Source organism: Lactuca virosa, chromosome 3 (assembly GCF_052849685.1).
Source record: "Lactuca virosa cultivar CGN04683 chromosome 3, Lactuca_virosa_CGN04683_v6, whole genome shotgun sequence".
NCBI lineage: Eukaryota > Viridiplantae > Streptophyta > Magnoliopsida > Asterales > Asteraceae > Lactuca > Lactuca virosa.
The window spans coordinates 153,588,527-153,605,760 of record NC_136428.1 but is presented as its reverse complement, the minus strand read 5'-3'; positions in this window follow the sequence as shown (position 1 = coordinate 153,605,760).

The window sequence follows — 17,234 nt, the reverse complement described above, 5'->3', positions numbered from 1 at the left end:
ATCACTAGTGCCAATTTCTTGAACTAAAGGGGTTCTTATATAGTGTGGCTATTAGGGTTACACCATGTAACTCATGACTTTACCCATTCCTTATGCTCCATGGGTTTTAACCTCCATGGAGTATCCATGGATCACCACATGGGTTAAACCCAACATAAAGGAATCTTGGATCATAAGCCCACATATATAAGAATGAATGATTTACACAATCAATCCCCATATGTTTAATTAGTCTCTTTTTGATCACTAAATTAAGTCCAAATTAATTCTTGATCAATACTAATTAAATAACATGATTTCATATTAATATATTAGAACTTATAATATATTAATATGTCACAAAATGTCTTTTCCTCATAAACGGTCTATCCAAATGTTCCGATGCCATGCAACCCAAATGGACCATGCCGAGTCGGGTCAAGTACATACCAATTATAGTTATGGACTTAGACACTAATCCAACATGTTCATCCAAGCTTTTATGCTTGCCCTGGTCTCTTGTTGGAAGCTTTGAGTGCTAGTGGAAAGGCTTTTGACAATATCTTCTAATGACATGTTTGATGAACCCGTTTGTGGAGGTGGTTGTTTTGGATGCCTTGGCTCAAAAAATTTGAGGTTGAATCGGTGGCCTTTGTTGATTTTGAGGAAATGGTGGTCTTTGTTGGTATTGATGTGGTTGACGTGGTTGATAACTTCCATGTTGATTTCCTCCCCAACCTTGATTATTGTTCCATCTTTGGTCACCCCGTGGCTGCTCAAATCCCCTTTGGTTTGCCCCGGAATACCCTCCTAAAGCATTTGCTTCCGCATAATCCGCATCTTGAAGTTGAGGACACATGTCATTTGGACTCCCCACTTGAGTGCAAATACCGCAAGGGCGGGGTGTGGGTTGCACACCTTTATCTTTGTCTAGCATCGTAACTACTTTTGTAAGCTCGGACAATTGGGCTTCAATTTGAGGAGTCTGGACTTCCTTTACACCTCGGGGTGCATCCGTGTACCATTATTCATCATGACTTGAATGCTTAGAATCTTCAGCCATGTTCTTGATTAATTTGCGGATTTTAGTGGGAGTCTTGTCGGATAGAGATCCGCCACTGGAGGCATTAAGAAGCCTTCTTTCCATTGGAGTCATGCCTTCAATAAAGTATTAGAGGAGCTGGTATTCGGTGATTCCATGCTTTGGACATCGGGCACAAAGTTTCTTGAATCTCTCCCAATATGTGTGAAAAGATTCTCTCTTATGCTCCTTGATTCCAATGATTTCCCTCCATTGGGTCGAAGCTTTCATCTCTGGGAAGTATTTGTGACATCCCGGAATTTAGGTCAAAGACTGTGAACCGTCAAGCCACAATAAATTTCTTGGTAACTTTATTCATTGATTTTTAGTTAATTTAACGTAAAATAAATGAGTTATTTCATCTATTATAAGATATCAGATGATATCTTATTTCCAATTATGTAATCTGACAAACAAATCAAATAGCCAAACATTCAATAATTTCGTGAACGGCTATATGTATGAATGTATATTCGGGTATGAACGCGTGTCACGATCAATTACATGTGGTTGGTTAAATTTTCATAAATATACAGTATATATGTTTGCAATTTTAACTTAACCAACCAAGGTTTAACAAATTAATATATATTATTTAGTCTTGAAAATACCCGAATACTGTATTTATATTCGAAAACTTAAATACATTTACACATAAGATTGTATATTGTGTATAATTCCAAAAGACCAAATACAATATATAAATACATACACAAATACATATATTTAATCTACCAAATACAAATAAATAAATAAATAAATAAATACAACAACACTGAAAATATAACTATTTATATAAATCATATATCATTTCTCCAAATACGCATGCTAGTGTATATATAACTAGTATAAATAAATCAATACTCATCCAAATGCACAAATAATTGAGTTATTACAATGCTTCTAAATCCAAACCAAACAAGATACTTATGAAAATTTGTTAATTACAAATTTTACACATTTGATAATGAAACAAATACATTATACTGAAATGAAACTTATATTCTTTATATTCTTTACTCTTTCAATTGACAGCTTGCCAAACAAGTACACTATCAATTTTTGTACTACTCAAATTGTTGAGTCTAACCTTCAACTTAAACAAATTCACACGGATATATTTCTCCTGTTTGTCCTTCAATTGCTGCCAGGGACTCATTCAAGACGGCAACAACACTCTTTCGATCTTCCTTCTTCCCCACGGGTTTCACAGCAACACCCAAAACACCCTAAAGGTTTTGTTCATGTTCTTCTTCTCCTTCACTTCCCTGTACAATATTAACATGAACACTAAAAAAAACTATCCAAACACTCCTTTTAATCAATGATTTCTCTACCTATTTCAATCACCCTTCGTGTTAACTGCCAAACAACAAGGAAGAGAGTGTAAAGAGATTACCAAAAACCTCAAATGATTGTTATCTTCCCTCAAATTTTCCTATCAAAAATCAAACCCAACAACCCTATCAATCACTGTGAAACATCGACGTATTCATCCTTTCCCTCCACAGATATCTATCAAAAAGAAAAGGAAAGAAAGAGAAACCTTGCCTGTGTTGATAAGCTTCCTTTCCCGATCAACAAACAGCCCACCTATGGGCAACCTTCGTCTTTCCTTCCTCGATCAAGCAAAGGATCGGAGATCGTGAATGCTCCAGTGAATGCTCCATTGAGGCAGTCAACCTGCACCTCGTCACTGCAACCACTGGGTCCGATGAAAACCAACAGCCACCACCGAGCCCTCTTGCCTTCGTACCTCTCAACCAAGCAGGAGCACCACCGATCGACATCCCCTGGAAATTCTCGTCGCACCACTCTCGCCATTTCCCTCTTCGTGTTTCCCCATCAACACCACCGAAACCTTGACTACCTCCGATGTCCCCTTTTTTTTCTTCAATAAATCGCACATCTGCGATCGTTTCCTTCCCTCTTGGACCGGCCAGAGAGGGATCGAGCCTTTTCCCCTTGTTTTCCTTCTCTACGATTCCCTTCGACCATAGAGCTTCAAGGGTATCATCTTGCTGCTACCGTTGTTTGTGATTCCGGTCATCACACTTCGCAGTAGGACAAGAAAAGCATGGCTCGCTACTCTTACCTCCGTCTCTTCAGCCTCGTCGAACTCTGGAGACGATCGCAAACGGTCAAGACATTCGGGTAGCAGACCAGGCACCTGCAAGTTTCCTTCTCGCCATCTTCAGTCGCTTCCCCTTGAACGATCGATTACTCGACATCGATGGTCGTTTGTTCCTTTACCCGATCAAACTAAAGAAACGGGGTAAGAGCCCTGATCCTTTTTGTAAATGGATCCACTTGTGTGGATCGGTCATGGAGCCCCGATAAAACAAATGGGTTTTGATTTTGACCCGGTCAAAGGTCAAACCAAGAATCAAACTTTCATTAAAATTAAACATAATTGGTCCCTCCCCAGAAAAACTTAATAAATTAAGTCCTAAAACCCTACAACAGTTTCAAATACACATGTTTAACCCCTGTCTTGAGAGTAATTCTCAATATCAGTCCCTGAAGTATGATTTTGGCAAAATCAAACCCTAGAGTTTATTCATTTAAAGAAATACCACCATATACTTAATAATTAATACCAAACTACTATTTGGTTTATTAGGAAATACAAATATACTCGGTGATTCGTCTTACGAACGAGGAATGTCACGTAAGAAATCTCACGACAAGTTTCCCAAAGGAATCTGAATACCGTACGAATCAAACTCACGCTTCAAGGGTGAGTGCTTACGGCCCCTTTTCAATATTATTTCGGGGGGAATACATGTGCTATATATTTTGTTTATACAAATATATTACCTTTTTATGCGAAAAACCTAGTTTATAAAAATATTATTATTTAACAATTTACTATATTGTTACAAATAAACTAGTATAAATTTTCGTATACGTATTATGGTTATTTTATTGTGAAATAACCATTTCACACAACAAATACTACATGATACAAAGTTTTATGATTTTTATATTATAACAAGTACGTTATGAAATTGTGTAGTATTTCAATGGTTCAAGATATTACTATACATGTATATTTATATGTTTATATGAATAAAGTTTATACATGTACATCTGTTCATTAATTTGAAACATTCATTTTTTAGGCTTATATGATATGCATACTACCAATTTAAAGTATTCCAAAGTTTTAAGACTTCTATACATGAATACTTTTATACAAAAGGCTTTACACACTTATACAAGATCATCATGTTGAAATACATATCTATATAAAAGCGAGTAATTTATACTTTTATAAATATGTCAACCATACTCGGCTTTTACAAATGCTATACTACGAAATTCATCATGCCCGGTACTTATCTATAATTAAGTTAGGGCTGAGAGTTATTCACAACCTTTTCGTTAATGGTTTTTGAGTGAGACGCTACTATTCATTAGCTGAGTTTAATCACTTAGCCTGCCCCACACTGCTATAATCGTTAACCTTCGGAGCGAGGTACATATATATAGATCTATATGGGGTCGACAACCCCACCTGCGGTTGCTAGCTACAACCATCGACTGATCAATCGTAGCAGGTGATATGTGTCTACGATCGTTACTACGACGTCCAATGAAGCGTCGTAGGGAGGGTTACTTTTCGTCCATAGCTCGATTATAGAACTCACTAAAAACATTAACACGAATCTCTCTCACATTTTCATTTCAACCATAGGTTTGGTTGTTGTTAGAACTATTTTTAAGTATAGTGGTTACTTATACAATGGATATATTTAAACTTTCATGAAGTTATTACAAACACAAATTTCTCTCTCTCTTACTACAACCATAGGTTTGGTTGCCTTCAAGTATATTTTTTTTTAAGTACGAAAATTACTTATACAAAGCATTCATTTTGACTTTCAAGGAGTTATTACAAGTACATGTTAAAATCATGAATTTATTCATATCAAAATACATTCTTGGCTTTTAAAGACTCTTTGCAAATACTGCTTTTAACTATCGCTATACATACAAAGATAATACTTTTTAGACTTATTAAAAGTATTACTGCCTTAGCAGAAAACCTGTGACACTCACCAACCTTTGTGTTGACTTTTAAAACTACATGTATTCTCAAGAAAACACTAAACAGACATTCAAGACAGGTTGGATTACAGGTGACCAAGTTTATTTGTTGTTGTATCATATGCCTACCTGTTAAGGCAATTCATGTATTATTATTATTTGTAAAACCTTGTATTCAACTATCAAGATCGAACATGAATGCTATTTTGTTTATTGTTGTACTTGTGTTGTATATTCAATTTGCATGTGATCCATGAACTTAGTCACACAGCCCGGCGTGTTCCGCCGCCTCGGCCGGGGGTGTGACAGTATTTGTGCAAAAAGAGTCGTGCAAGATCTACCCAAGTAGCAACCGTCCCCGGTGAGAGGTCATGGAGCCAGTCTTTTGTTGCGTCTTGCACCGCGAAGGGGAATGCCCTAAGCTTGATTTGATCCTCCATGACATTGTGTGGTTTCATGCCCACACACACAACATGGAACTCAGTGAGGAACTTGTGGGTATCTTCATTTTCCAAGACTCTTAAGGTCGGGAGTAGGTGGATGAGTCTGGACTTTAGTTCGAGGTTTGTGGCTGCCGGATATGTGATGCAATTAGGTTGTTGTGTAACCTCTTGTCTCGACCATTGACGAAGGGTTTGCTCAGGTGGTGGATTTGGAGGTGGATTCCCTCCATGGTTATCTCCCATGGTATTAGTAGTGGTTTAAGTTTATGTGGGTGTCGTGTTTGGGATATTATAAGTAGGTGAAGATGGTTGAGTGGTATTTTTGGGTGAGGATGGTTGTGGTGAGAGTGAGAGGCTTTCTGTTTCGGATACGGATACACTTAAGAGAGGTATGTCCTCCCAAATGTTGATGACTGTAGGGTTAGATGATGAAGAAGTCCCGGAGTCCGGTTGCTTCTTACGAAGCTTGGCTTGCTTCCTTAACTTATTTGCAGTTTTCTCTATCTCCGAAGAAATTGGCAGTGGTGTACCTTTACAGAAAGATCTAGTAACACCGTGTCCCTGGCAACGGAACCAATTTGTTAGGCGTTTCAAACCCAACAAATAAAGGGGTACGATATACTCCAAAAGAACACTACAATATTGCACTAAAAGGTAGTACAAGGCAAGTAGGGTCGATCCACATAGACATGGGACAATCGGTGTATACCTCTTTGCACAATGTACTTTTGTCACCAACAGTAAAAAGGGGGTTTTGAATGCAATGATTAGAACAACTAATTAAAGACAAAAGTAATTGACTAAATAAATGGATTAAATTCAGAAATTGTAAAGACTCCAACTCTATGTATGACAACTTAACAATGTGATTCCAATATGACATGATACTTGCCCAATTCTATCTAAGTTGGTACTTGAAAGTGTTAACAAACTCTAACACTTCCCATTCACCACATTAATTAACCAAAACAAGCTCTTTGATTAACCCTAGCCTTACTAAACTAATCTAAACAAGATCTTAGATTTAGATTAAAAGATTGCATTAAGCTTTATGTGAATGTTCACAACAACACCCAATACTCCTCACAAGCTCGGGAGTGTAAGAGTGTGTGAAAAAAGATTTACACTAAATTCATTCAATGGAAATCAATTTAATGCTTGTTACTTAGTCCAATTCACAAAACAATTACGGATTCTGAAAAATGGATAACTTGAATGACCTAGCCCTAATTCAAATGGCCAATAAGAATCACAAAAAGAATCAAACATTAGATTGAAGAAAAATCAATTTCACTAGATAGAAATTAAAAGCAAACAAAATCACAAGTTGTAAAGATGGAAATGATGTGCAATTACAACATACAAATAAGGGAAATAATGTTTCCAAATGCTAAACGATCAAATCCTTGCAAAAAGCTTCGAAATTCCCTCCCCAATAGTGCTCTGATATGATGTGTGCATGTAAAACTGACCCAATTCCCGTGATATGAAAAATAGGAAAAACTGCCAAAAGTTGGTTTTTGGGTCGAACACGACCCGTGTCAAAATACAACAAATCAACACGGGTCGTGTTGAGTGGGAAATGGCAAGCAATCCTCGATTTTTCATTCCAAAGTACAATGCTCATTTGGGTCAACACAGCTCGTGTCAAAATAGAACAAATTGACACGGGTTTTGGTAATTATCCTAATCAAATATCTCACAACAAACAGAAAAATCAATTTTAGGCAAGAAAAACGAGTTTTGGTAATTATCCTAATCAATAACTGGCCAAAAAATCGAAAAATCCGGCAACAGATCATTCAACTCGTCGAGTCCACTATGGAGCTCGTTAAGTTCACGCAACTCTTCGAGTCCATACATGGACTAATCGATTCAGCCTGTCAGACTGACAGATTTTCGATTTCTTGATCTTTTGGCAGTTCACTTTTGCATCTATTCAATAAAAAAACGACCTAGGCTCTGATACCACTGTTGGGTTATGGGCATAACATCATTCCTATGGTGTACATGCAACCCTAATTGCTTTGGATCTAGGTTTTCTAATTTGAACATACAATTATGAATACCAAAGCAATAACCCTATGACTAGCATACATATATCGAAAATCACATATGATTAGGGTTAGAATCTTTACCTCTCTTGTTATGTAGCAATAACAAGTTTAATCCTTCTTGATCTTGACTTCTGAAAGCCTAGTGCCCCAATTGTTGCACCTTTAATGGAGTCACAAACACCCAGTGCAAGAAGATGACTTAGGAGAGAGGTGAAATCGGCTAGGGCAACTTAAAGAATACATAGAGCCGAATTCCACATGCTGAGAGGTTTATTTATAGTTGAGGCTATTAGGGTTTTAAGGTGGAAACCCTAACATACTTGCTTAGGCCTTAAGTAATCCATGAAGCCCTTCTCGAAGGCCCCTTGGACGAAATCTTTATGGGCTTCCATATATTTTGTCCAATCCCTCCTATTAGGAATCTATAGCCCAACTAGCAACTATCATATAATTGCAATATCAGTTCCCTTTATTTAATCAGTCTCTTTTAATCACCAAATTAATTTCTGATGAATAATAATTAAATAATATGATTTCCAAATAATATATTAATCTTGTAATATATTAATAAAACCATTTTGAGTGCCAATTAATTATTCATATAAAAAATTCTACTCTCTCCCCTCTTGTCATCCTATCAAGTTCCATGAGTGAAGGCAACCCAAAAGGACCATGCTCAATATCAAATCAAGTACATAACAAAGATAGTTATGGGTTTAGAGACCTAATCCAACAGGAACTTGGTTGACAATGTATCGGGTCATAAGACAGTCGGGTGCAAATGGATCTTCAAGAAGAAGACCGACATGGATGGGAAAATACACACATATAAGGCACGATTGGTTGCGAAGGGCTTTACTCAAACTCCTGGAGTTGACTATGATAAGACCTTCTCACCAGTGGCTAAGATTAAATCTATAAGGATCATGCTAGCCATAGTTGCATTTTCATGATTATGAAATATGGCAAATAGATGTCAAAACCGCTTTCCTTAATGCGAAGTTGGCTGAAGATGTTTACATGAATCAGCCAGAGGGTTTTGTCAATGCAACGTATCCTAATAGAGTGTGTAAGCTTGAGAAATCCATTTATGTATTAAAGCAAGCATCTCGCAGATGGAATCTTTGTTTCGATGAGAAAGTCAAAGAGTTTGGATTTTCGAGAAGCGACGATGAGTCCTTTGTATATGTCAAAGCTAGTGGGAGTATAGTTAGCTTTCTGGTAATGTATGTGGATGACATACTGCTCATAGGAAATGACATCCCAACCTTGCAGGAGGTTAAATTCTGGCTTGGGAAGTGTTTCGCTATGAAGGACCTTGGGGAAGCTGCTTATATTCTAGGGATAAGAATATTGAGAAACATGAGTAAAAGACTAAAAGGACTTAGTCAAAGTACCTACTTGGACAAGGTGCTGAAACGTATCAGCATCGACAATTCCAAGAAAGGAGAATTACCTATCCAAAGCAATACCAAACTGAGCAAGGCTTAGAGTCCGAGTACAGACGAAATGATACCAGATATGAGTCAGGTACCATATGCTTCGGCAGTTGGGTCGATCATGTATGTTATGACATGTACTCGCCCTGATGTGGCCTTTGCTCTGAGCATGGTCAGCAGATATCAAGGAAACCCTGGTAGAGCTCATTGGTTTGCGGTAAAGAACATTCTTAAGTACCTGCGGAGGAGTAAGGACTGGGTTCTTGCCCTCGGTGGGAGTGATGACTTGAGAGTGATAGGGTATAGTGACGCCAGCTTTCAGACCGACAGAGATAATTTTCGCTCTCTGTCGGGCTGGGTATTTACCTTGAATGGTGGAGCAGTAACATGGAAAAGTTCCAAACAGGAAACTGTAGCTGATTCAACGTGCGAATCAGAGTACATAGCAGTAAGTGAAGTGGCAAAAGAGGCAATATGGTTGAAGAACTTCATTGGAGACCTTGGAGTTGTACCAGCTGTAAAGAAGCCTATGGAAATTTTCTGTGACAACGAGAGTGTGGTTGCCTTAGCCAAGGAACCGAGGGATCATGGCAAATCCAGGCACATCGACATAAAATATCACTTTATACGACATCAAGTGGAAGAAGGACTCCGCGTAGTAAAGAGGATATCGTCAGAAGAGAACCCAGCAGATCCCCTTACAAAGGGACAAAGCAGGGATAAGCACTTGCAGCATGCGATAAGTATTGGGCTGAAGGGCGATATTACTTTGGAAGTAGGTTACGAAAGTAGACTGTCATGAATGGGTTTTTGTAAGATTGTCTAAGGTGTTAGACATAGAAAAGTTTTCTACAAACATTCATGAGTGCTCTTGAAATAAGATTTGTGTAACATCCGGATTTCCAAGGACATTATCGTGTATGTTAATCTTGAGATTTAAGAAGGGACTCGACGAGTTGAGGGACCAACTCGCCGAGTCGAGTCGAGTTGATCGCGTGAATTTAATGAATGGACTCAACGAGTCAGAGGAGGGACTCGCCGAGTAGGTGCTGGGCAGAGAAACCCTAATTTCCCGGGTTTGAGACCTATTTAAAGGAACTTATAGCCTCATTTTCGGCTACCCTTCCTTGAGAGCAAACCCTAAACGTGTATGGAGAGCCATGAGAGTCTTAGAAGATAAAACTTGGAGTAAACTAGTGCATCTCTTGAGGAGAAGAGGAGATCACCCATAAAGGGAGCTAGAGAATCAGTGGATCTGGTGTAACTTCGTGCAAGGGCTTGACTAAGAGGTAAAAGCTTGCACCTTTCTTGTTATTTTTCTTAGATGTTGTAGATATGGAAGATTAGGGTTTCTTCCACCATTGTTGGGACTTTGTATGCATAAGGTCTCTCATGAGGCCTAGACTTCAGATCTGGACCTTGTGAGGTCCAGAGAGTCCAAAGATTATAGCTTTAGTTAACCATAGAAGAGTTAGTGTGGTTAATCATCCTTGTTAGAGTTATATTGGCATTATGAGCTTTATATGCCATGTTTAAACGTAAAGCTTGCAGCTTTACGTGACAACCAACCCTCAGGATGGTAGATCTAGTGTTTGGGGTGATGGATCTGCCTTAAATCGTCCGAATGAACATTTGGTCTGAATGAACTCGCCTAGTCGATGAGCCGACTCGACGAGTTGGTTAGGTTTGTCCCGAGGAACCGAATCAGGCGATAGCTCGATGAGTTGGGGGTCAACTCGACGAGCTGATCTGGACTGTCACGAGATTTCTGAGGAAAGTAAGTGGACTCGACGAGTCGCAAGGGTGCACTCGGCGAGTCGGGTCAAACATGGACTGTTGACTCAATTTTGACTTCTGTTGACTTTGGGGCTTTGATCAACATAAGTAGTAGAGACCATGGGGGGGGGGGGGGGGGTAAAATGGTCTTTTATCCACTTTAATGAGTTAGAAAGAGAAAGACCCGCCTTCGATTATCTCAGTTGTGAGAAGAGTAATAATAAGAGATATTCATCCTTTGTGTTAGGAGGAGACTAGTTCGAGATCCGAGCGCAAGGTTATTAGCTCACCTGCTAGCTGAGGTGAGTCTTCTCACTATACATTACCTAGAGTGGTATTTATGTGTAGACCGGAGGGTCTTGTATGCTATGTGTATATATGAGATTATGTGCATTGTGTTATATGTATGCTAAGTGTTGTATAGACCGGACAGGAGAGTCCAACGATATAGACCGGACCGAAGGGTCCAACGATATAGACCGGACCGAAGGGTCCAACGATACAGACCGGACTAAAGGGTCCAACGATACAGACCGGACCAAAGGGTCCAACGAGCTACGGTACTGGAGGGTTCCGCTGAGACACATCGACCGGAAGGTCGTACTGTACCCTCGAGTGGTGTATGTGTTGTATGTGGTATTTTGGGGAACTCACTAAGCATTTATGCTTACCGTGTTATGTGATATGTGTTTCAGGTATCAGCGAGGGTCGCGGGAAGGCGCCGGCATGAATTGTACATACTGGCAGAAGATTATGTGTTGAGATTCTGGGATATGTTTTATTGTGATGACATTGATACATGAGATTTTGAGAATATTATATGAGATTTATTATGTTTGAAAAATGAAAAATTGTTTTAAAATTTACGTCGTTACAAGTTGGTATCAGAGCCTTGGTTTGAGGGATTCGGATGCACCTTCGGGCGTATCTGAACTCAAACTGAGGATTTGAGGGAATTTTCATAAAAGAAACAATTTTTCTAAAAAGAGTAAAAGATTTTTGAGAAAATCTGAACGGAGCAGTGTGTACGATCAGCCAGCGCCCGAACGGTGATTTCCCAAAATACCCTTACATTATGTGTTATGAGATATTATGTGATATGCTATGCATGCTAGAGATAGGCTAGGTATTCATATTTTAGGACTCGAGTGGCCTGATTTGTGATGCCTTAGCCTAGGAGTTGTTGTTATATATGATGTGCCTTGGAGAATGTGCTGAGTATGAGTATCCAGCAGGAATCCTTTTAGAGAGGGATCTGAGTAGAGGAGTAATCTAGGAGAGATACCTAGATGAGCATTTGAGGAGTCTACTGAGAGAGTAGTCAGACGCCCGCGTGGGGTAAAGTTGCATGAGTTCGGTGGTATCCTTTGAGTATGAGGAGAGCAAGTGGGTAATAACCTAGAGTCGTTTTACATGTTGGTAGAGATTATTCGATGCCCGAATGCTGCTTGCTTCGTGCTTTGTGGAACTCTTGATGATGAGAGTCAGCTACTAAGTGAATATGACGATATTCAGGAGGTAGATGGCTGGCATCGTAAGGAGTTCTTCAGCAGCTGATGGCGGAGAAGTGTGAGAACCTAGGAAGAGCCTAGGAAAGGGTGACCCTAGTCAGATGAGTACGCTGACAGAGTTGGATATTTCGCAAGAGGAGCGAACACGCATGACGGGGTTGGTGATTGAGAAGGTCGAGCAGCTACTTAGGAACTCGAGGATGGTCAGTGTGGAAAGTATGGGTAGATGTGGCAGGTAGTATGGGCCCGTACTACTGAAAGCAGAGGACCCATACACGATACAAGGAACATTCCAGAGGTTTTAAGTAGCAGATCGAGAGGTGATTTCATGGTTCAAGTACCATGAATTGTAGCAGATCGAAAGGTGGTTTCATGGTTCTAGTACCATGATTTGTAGCAGATCGAGAGGTGATTTCATGGTTCGAGTACCATGATTTGTAGCAGATCGAGAGGTGATTTCATGGTTCGAGTACCATGATTTGTAGCAGATCGAGAGGTGATAACATGGTTCGGGTACCATGATTCATAGCTGATCGAGAGGTGGCCACATGGTTCGAGTACCATGACCCGTGGCAGTTAGTGTTACTGGTTCTACCAGTTATTCCGTTGAAATTGGTTAGACTGAGATCAGATGTGAAAGAGTATGGGGCCAGAGGGCCATGATGAACGAGTTTTAGTGGAGCATCCCTTGAGAGGGAAATCGAGTTAGCTCCGAGGGATTTTTGGTAAGATGGCAGATGAAGTCGCAAGGCTCAAGGATGAGTAGAGATGGCAGTTATGGAGGATTGCGGCATGAGTTGAGAAATCAGCCGATAGTGGAGATGTCACCCTCTATGACATGTATGGTATTATTTTCGTTTCCTGTGGGAAACATAACAGGTGTTGAGAATTCGGTTTCCGAGTTTGGGGGTAGAACCCTGCGGGTTAGCATTGATGGCGACCTTCCATCAGAGTATTTGGGCAGTATGTCTGCCGAGAGGTAATGTTAGAGCAAGAGCAGGTTGTCAGCGGGGATTGAGATGGTTAAGGACCAGGATACACCCTATTTAAGCATAGTAGGGCAGGTGTTAGCTGCAACAACGGACGGTCAAGAGGAGTATATCGGAGCAATGGCTCTTAGTGTCTATAATGGGTATCGAGTATGGAAATGAGGTCTCTGCTCTTATGATAACTCACGTGATGGGACGTCAGTTGAGGAGTCGAGGATGAGGAGTATGTTAGTTCATTATTTTCAGACAGAGAGTCAGGGTTACTACTGGACAGTTGAGATGTCCGGTAGTGGGATGGTGTGAGATTCTGAATGACTAGAGGCAGTAATGATGAGAAGCTTCTGAGAATTCCATCTGAGATTCGGGGTATTTGGAGTTGTTTGATCTCCATCGGGGAGATCATCGAGCATTGTGTATCACCTTCCAAGGGTAGGTGCGATGTTACTGATAAAAACAGTCTGTGGGATAGATTGTTGGTGAACCAATTGGTGATGGTTCGAACCCTGAGTGGAGGAGAACCGGGTACCTTTGAGGAGATTAGAGGTTGTTCAATAGTGGTTGGAGAACTGGATATAGAGACCTGCGGTGCAGATTCCTGAGACCAGGGTTATTGGTGGTCAAGGAGAACTACAGAGCGAGATAGTGCATGTGGTATGTGTTAAGGAAAGGATGAGTGTCTCCACGGCAGGTGGCTGTCGATCGAAGACCGTGTGTGGCATGAAGATTAGTGGTGAATCCTGAAGGAACGCATTGTTGTATCTGTGTATGATGCGGTAAGTTGGAGATCAGTGGTTGAGACAGGACATCATGAGGTTCTGTGATGGTGTACCAAGGTATCCGAGTATGATGTTCTAAATTTCAGACTATTTGAGACTTGAGTTATGGGATGACGAGTGGTGTATCAGGTGTCTACGGTTCCAGTGGGAGCCCTTTCAGCTAGTTGACATCAAACGAGATTATTCGAGAATGTGGATTGCAGCAGGGAAAGGTGTTTTGTTATGGCAGATGTCGTGAGAAATAGCAATGCATAATTTGGGTAAGTATGTACACCTATGGTTGGTCCGCAGGGCATGAGTTAATGATCGCAGTGTGGCGTCGACCTGAGGATGAGATTGTGAAGTGGTAAGAGCAAGGGTGGTGATGCTACGGGGAGCCGTAGTACTCACTATTCAGTGAGAGGTTGTGGTGATGCTACGGGGAGCCGTAGTACTCACTATTCAGTGAGAGGTTGTGGTGATGCTACGGGGAGCCGTAGTACTTACTATTCAGTGAGAGGTTGTGGTGATGCTGCGGGGAGCCGTAGTACTCACTATTCAGTGAGAGGTTGTGGTGATGCTACGGGGAGCCGTAGTACTCACTATTCAGTGAGAGGTTGTGGTGATGCTACGGGGAGCCGTAGTACTCACTATTCAGTGAGAGGTTGTGGTGATGCTACGGGGAACCGTAGTACTCACTATTTAGTGAGAGGTTGTGGTGATGCTACGGCGAGTCGTAGTACTCATTATTCAGTGAGAGGTTGTGGTGATGCTGCGGGGAGCTGTAGTACTCATTATTCAGTGAGAGGTTGTGGTGATGCTGCGGGGAGCCGTAGTACTCACTATTCAGTGAGAGGTTGTTGTGGTGCTGCGGGGAGCTGTAGTACTCACTATTCAGTGAGAGGTTGTTGTGATACTGCGGGGAGCCGTAGTACCCACTAGTCAGCAAGAGAATGTTGCGACGAAGTACTCTCTTATCAGAGCGTGAGACATAGGAGTTTTGGGCTTGGGTAGCCCTAATATTTGAGTTTTGTGGGAGCCTGGTGGTCGAATCAGGGGTAAGACTGGGATCTCCATAATTGTCGGGAGTTGTTATATTCTGAATTGAGTAATGGTTGTCGCAACCAAATGGAAGTGGATAAGTAAAGAACGCATGAGTTGCGGGTCATGAGTCATGGGTTGAGTGGTTCGTTGGGACGAATGGTTCCAATTTTGTGTCGGATCAGACTCTCGAGTTGAGTTCGATTCTAGTAGTGTATCGAGTAGACAGAATGAGATTCCAGATTCAGAGATGCATTTCATTTGGAAGGGGGTATTGTTCCATATGGTGTCTTGGACCGGAGTGGGTCAATTCGTTGGTATGAGAAAACCGTGAAATGCATGGAACTAATGAGTAGTGGACGACAAAGATCGAGAGTGAGTCGAATTCAGTATTCGCTTGAGGTACAGCGAACTCTGTGACTGGTGTGTGTCACACTGGGCCGAGATAGTTGTTGTGGAAAGGAAGTAGACGAGTCGTTTTGTGACATGCAAGGGGTAACCTTTAGAGGTTCATTTGTTGGGTCGGGTGAGGACCCGGTGCTCAGTTTTGAGAGGGGAGCTGAGGTTTATGTTTGTTAGATATCGGAGGACGATTCAGAACAAGCATGATCGTTATCTGTGTTTGAGGTCAGGGTGTTGAGGATTCGTTGTTCAGAAGGATTTGATTGCAGTACAGTGGATGAGTCCCTGGTGTGATGTGATCCTTCCATTCCTTGGAATATGATCTGGGTTGTTTATCATGTCTGGGACGAGTGATCGGTAGCCAGTTTTGGGCATGGACTTGTTTTATCGGTCCCCACTAGAGAGTCAGAGGAGCGAATAACGTGGTGACATCTGGAGATGGCGGTCTGGCTGTGTGTCAGGCTACTAGAGTTCCAGATTCTTGAGTGTCAGAAGGGGTAGCATAGTGGCAGATGGGTCTGTGCTTTTCCAGGGAGGAGTTCCTGTTTGGATTCAGGTGTCCAGAAGGGAAGATAGTTGTGTGGTATGAAACCTTTTGATGGTGCTGTTTGGTTATTTGATTAGATCTATATGTTGTGGAGGAGTGATTTCGAGGGCGAAATCTAATTCAAGTGGGGGAGAATTGTAACATTCGGGCTTCCAGGGACATTATCGTGTATGTTAATCTTGAGATTTAAGGAGGGACTCGACGAGTTGAGGGACCAACTCGCCGAGTCGAGTCGAGTTGATCGCATGAATTTAATGAATGGACTCGACGAGTCAGAGGAGGGACTCGCCGAGTAGGTGCTGGGCAGAGAAGCCCTAATTTCCCAGGTTTGAGACCTATTTAAAGGAACTTATAGACTCATTTACGGCTACCCTTCCTTGAGAGCAAACCCTAAACGTGTATGGAGAGCTATGAGAGTCTTAGAAGCTAAAACTTGGAGTAAACTAGTGCATCTCTTGAGGAGAAGAGGAGATCACCCATCAAGGGAGCTAGAGAATCAGTGGATCTGGTGTAACTTGGTGCAAGGGCTTGACTAACAGGTAAAAGCTTGCACCTTTCTTGTTATTTTGCTTAGATCTTGTAGATATGGAAGATTAGGGTTTCTTCCACCATTGTTGGGACTTTGTATGCATAAGGTCTCGACGAGTTGGTTAGGGTTTGTCCCGAGGAACCGAATCAGGCGATAGCTCGACGAGTTGGGGGTCAACTCGACGAGCTGAGCTGGACTGTCACGAGATTTCTGAGGAAAGTAAGTGGACTCGACGAGTCGCAAGGGTGCACTCGGCGAGTCGGGTCAAACATGGACTGTTCACTCGAGTTTGACTTCTGTTGACTTTGGGGCTTTGATCAACATAAGTAGTAGAGACCATGGGGGGGGGGGGTAAAATGGTCTTTTTTCCACTTTAATGAGTTAGAAAGAGAAAGACCCGCCTTCGATTATCTCAGTTGTGAGAAGAGTAATAATAAGAGTTATTCATCCTTTGTGTTAGGAAGAGACTAGTTCGAGATCCGAGCGCAAGGTTATTTGCTCACCTGCTAGCCGAGGTTAGTCTTCTCACTATGCATTACCTAGAGTGGTATTTATGTGTAGACCGGAGGGTCTTGTATGCTATGTGTATATATGAGATTATGTGCATTGTGTTACATGTATGCTAAGTGTTG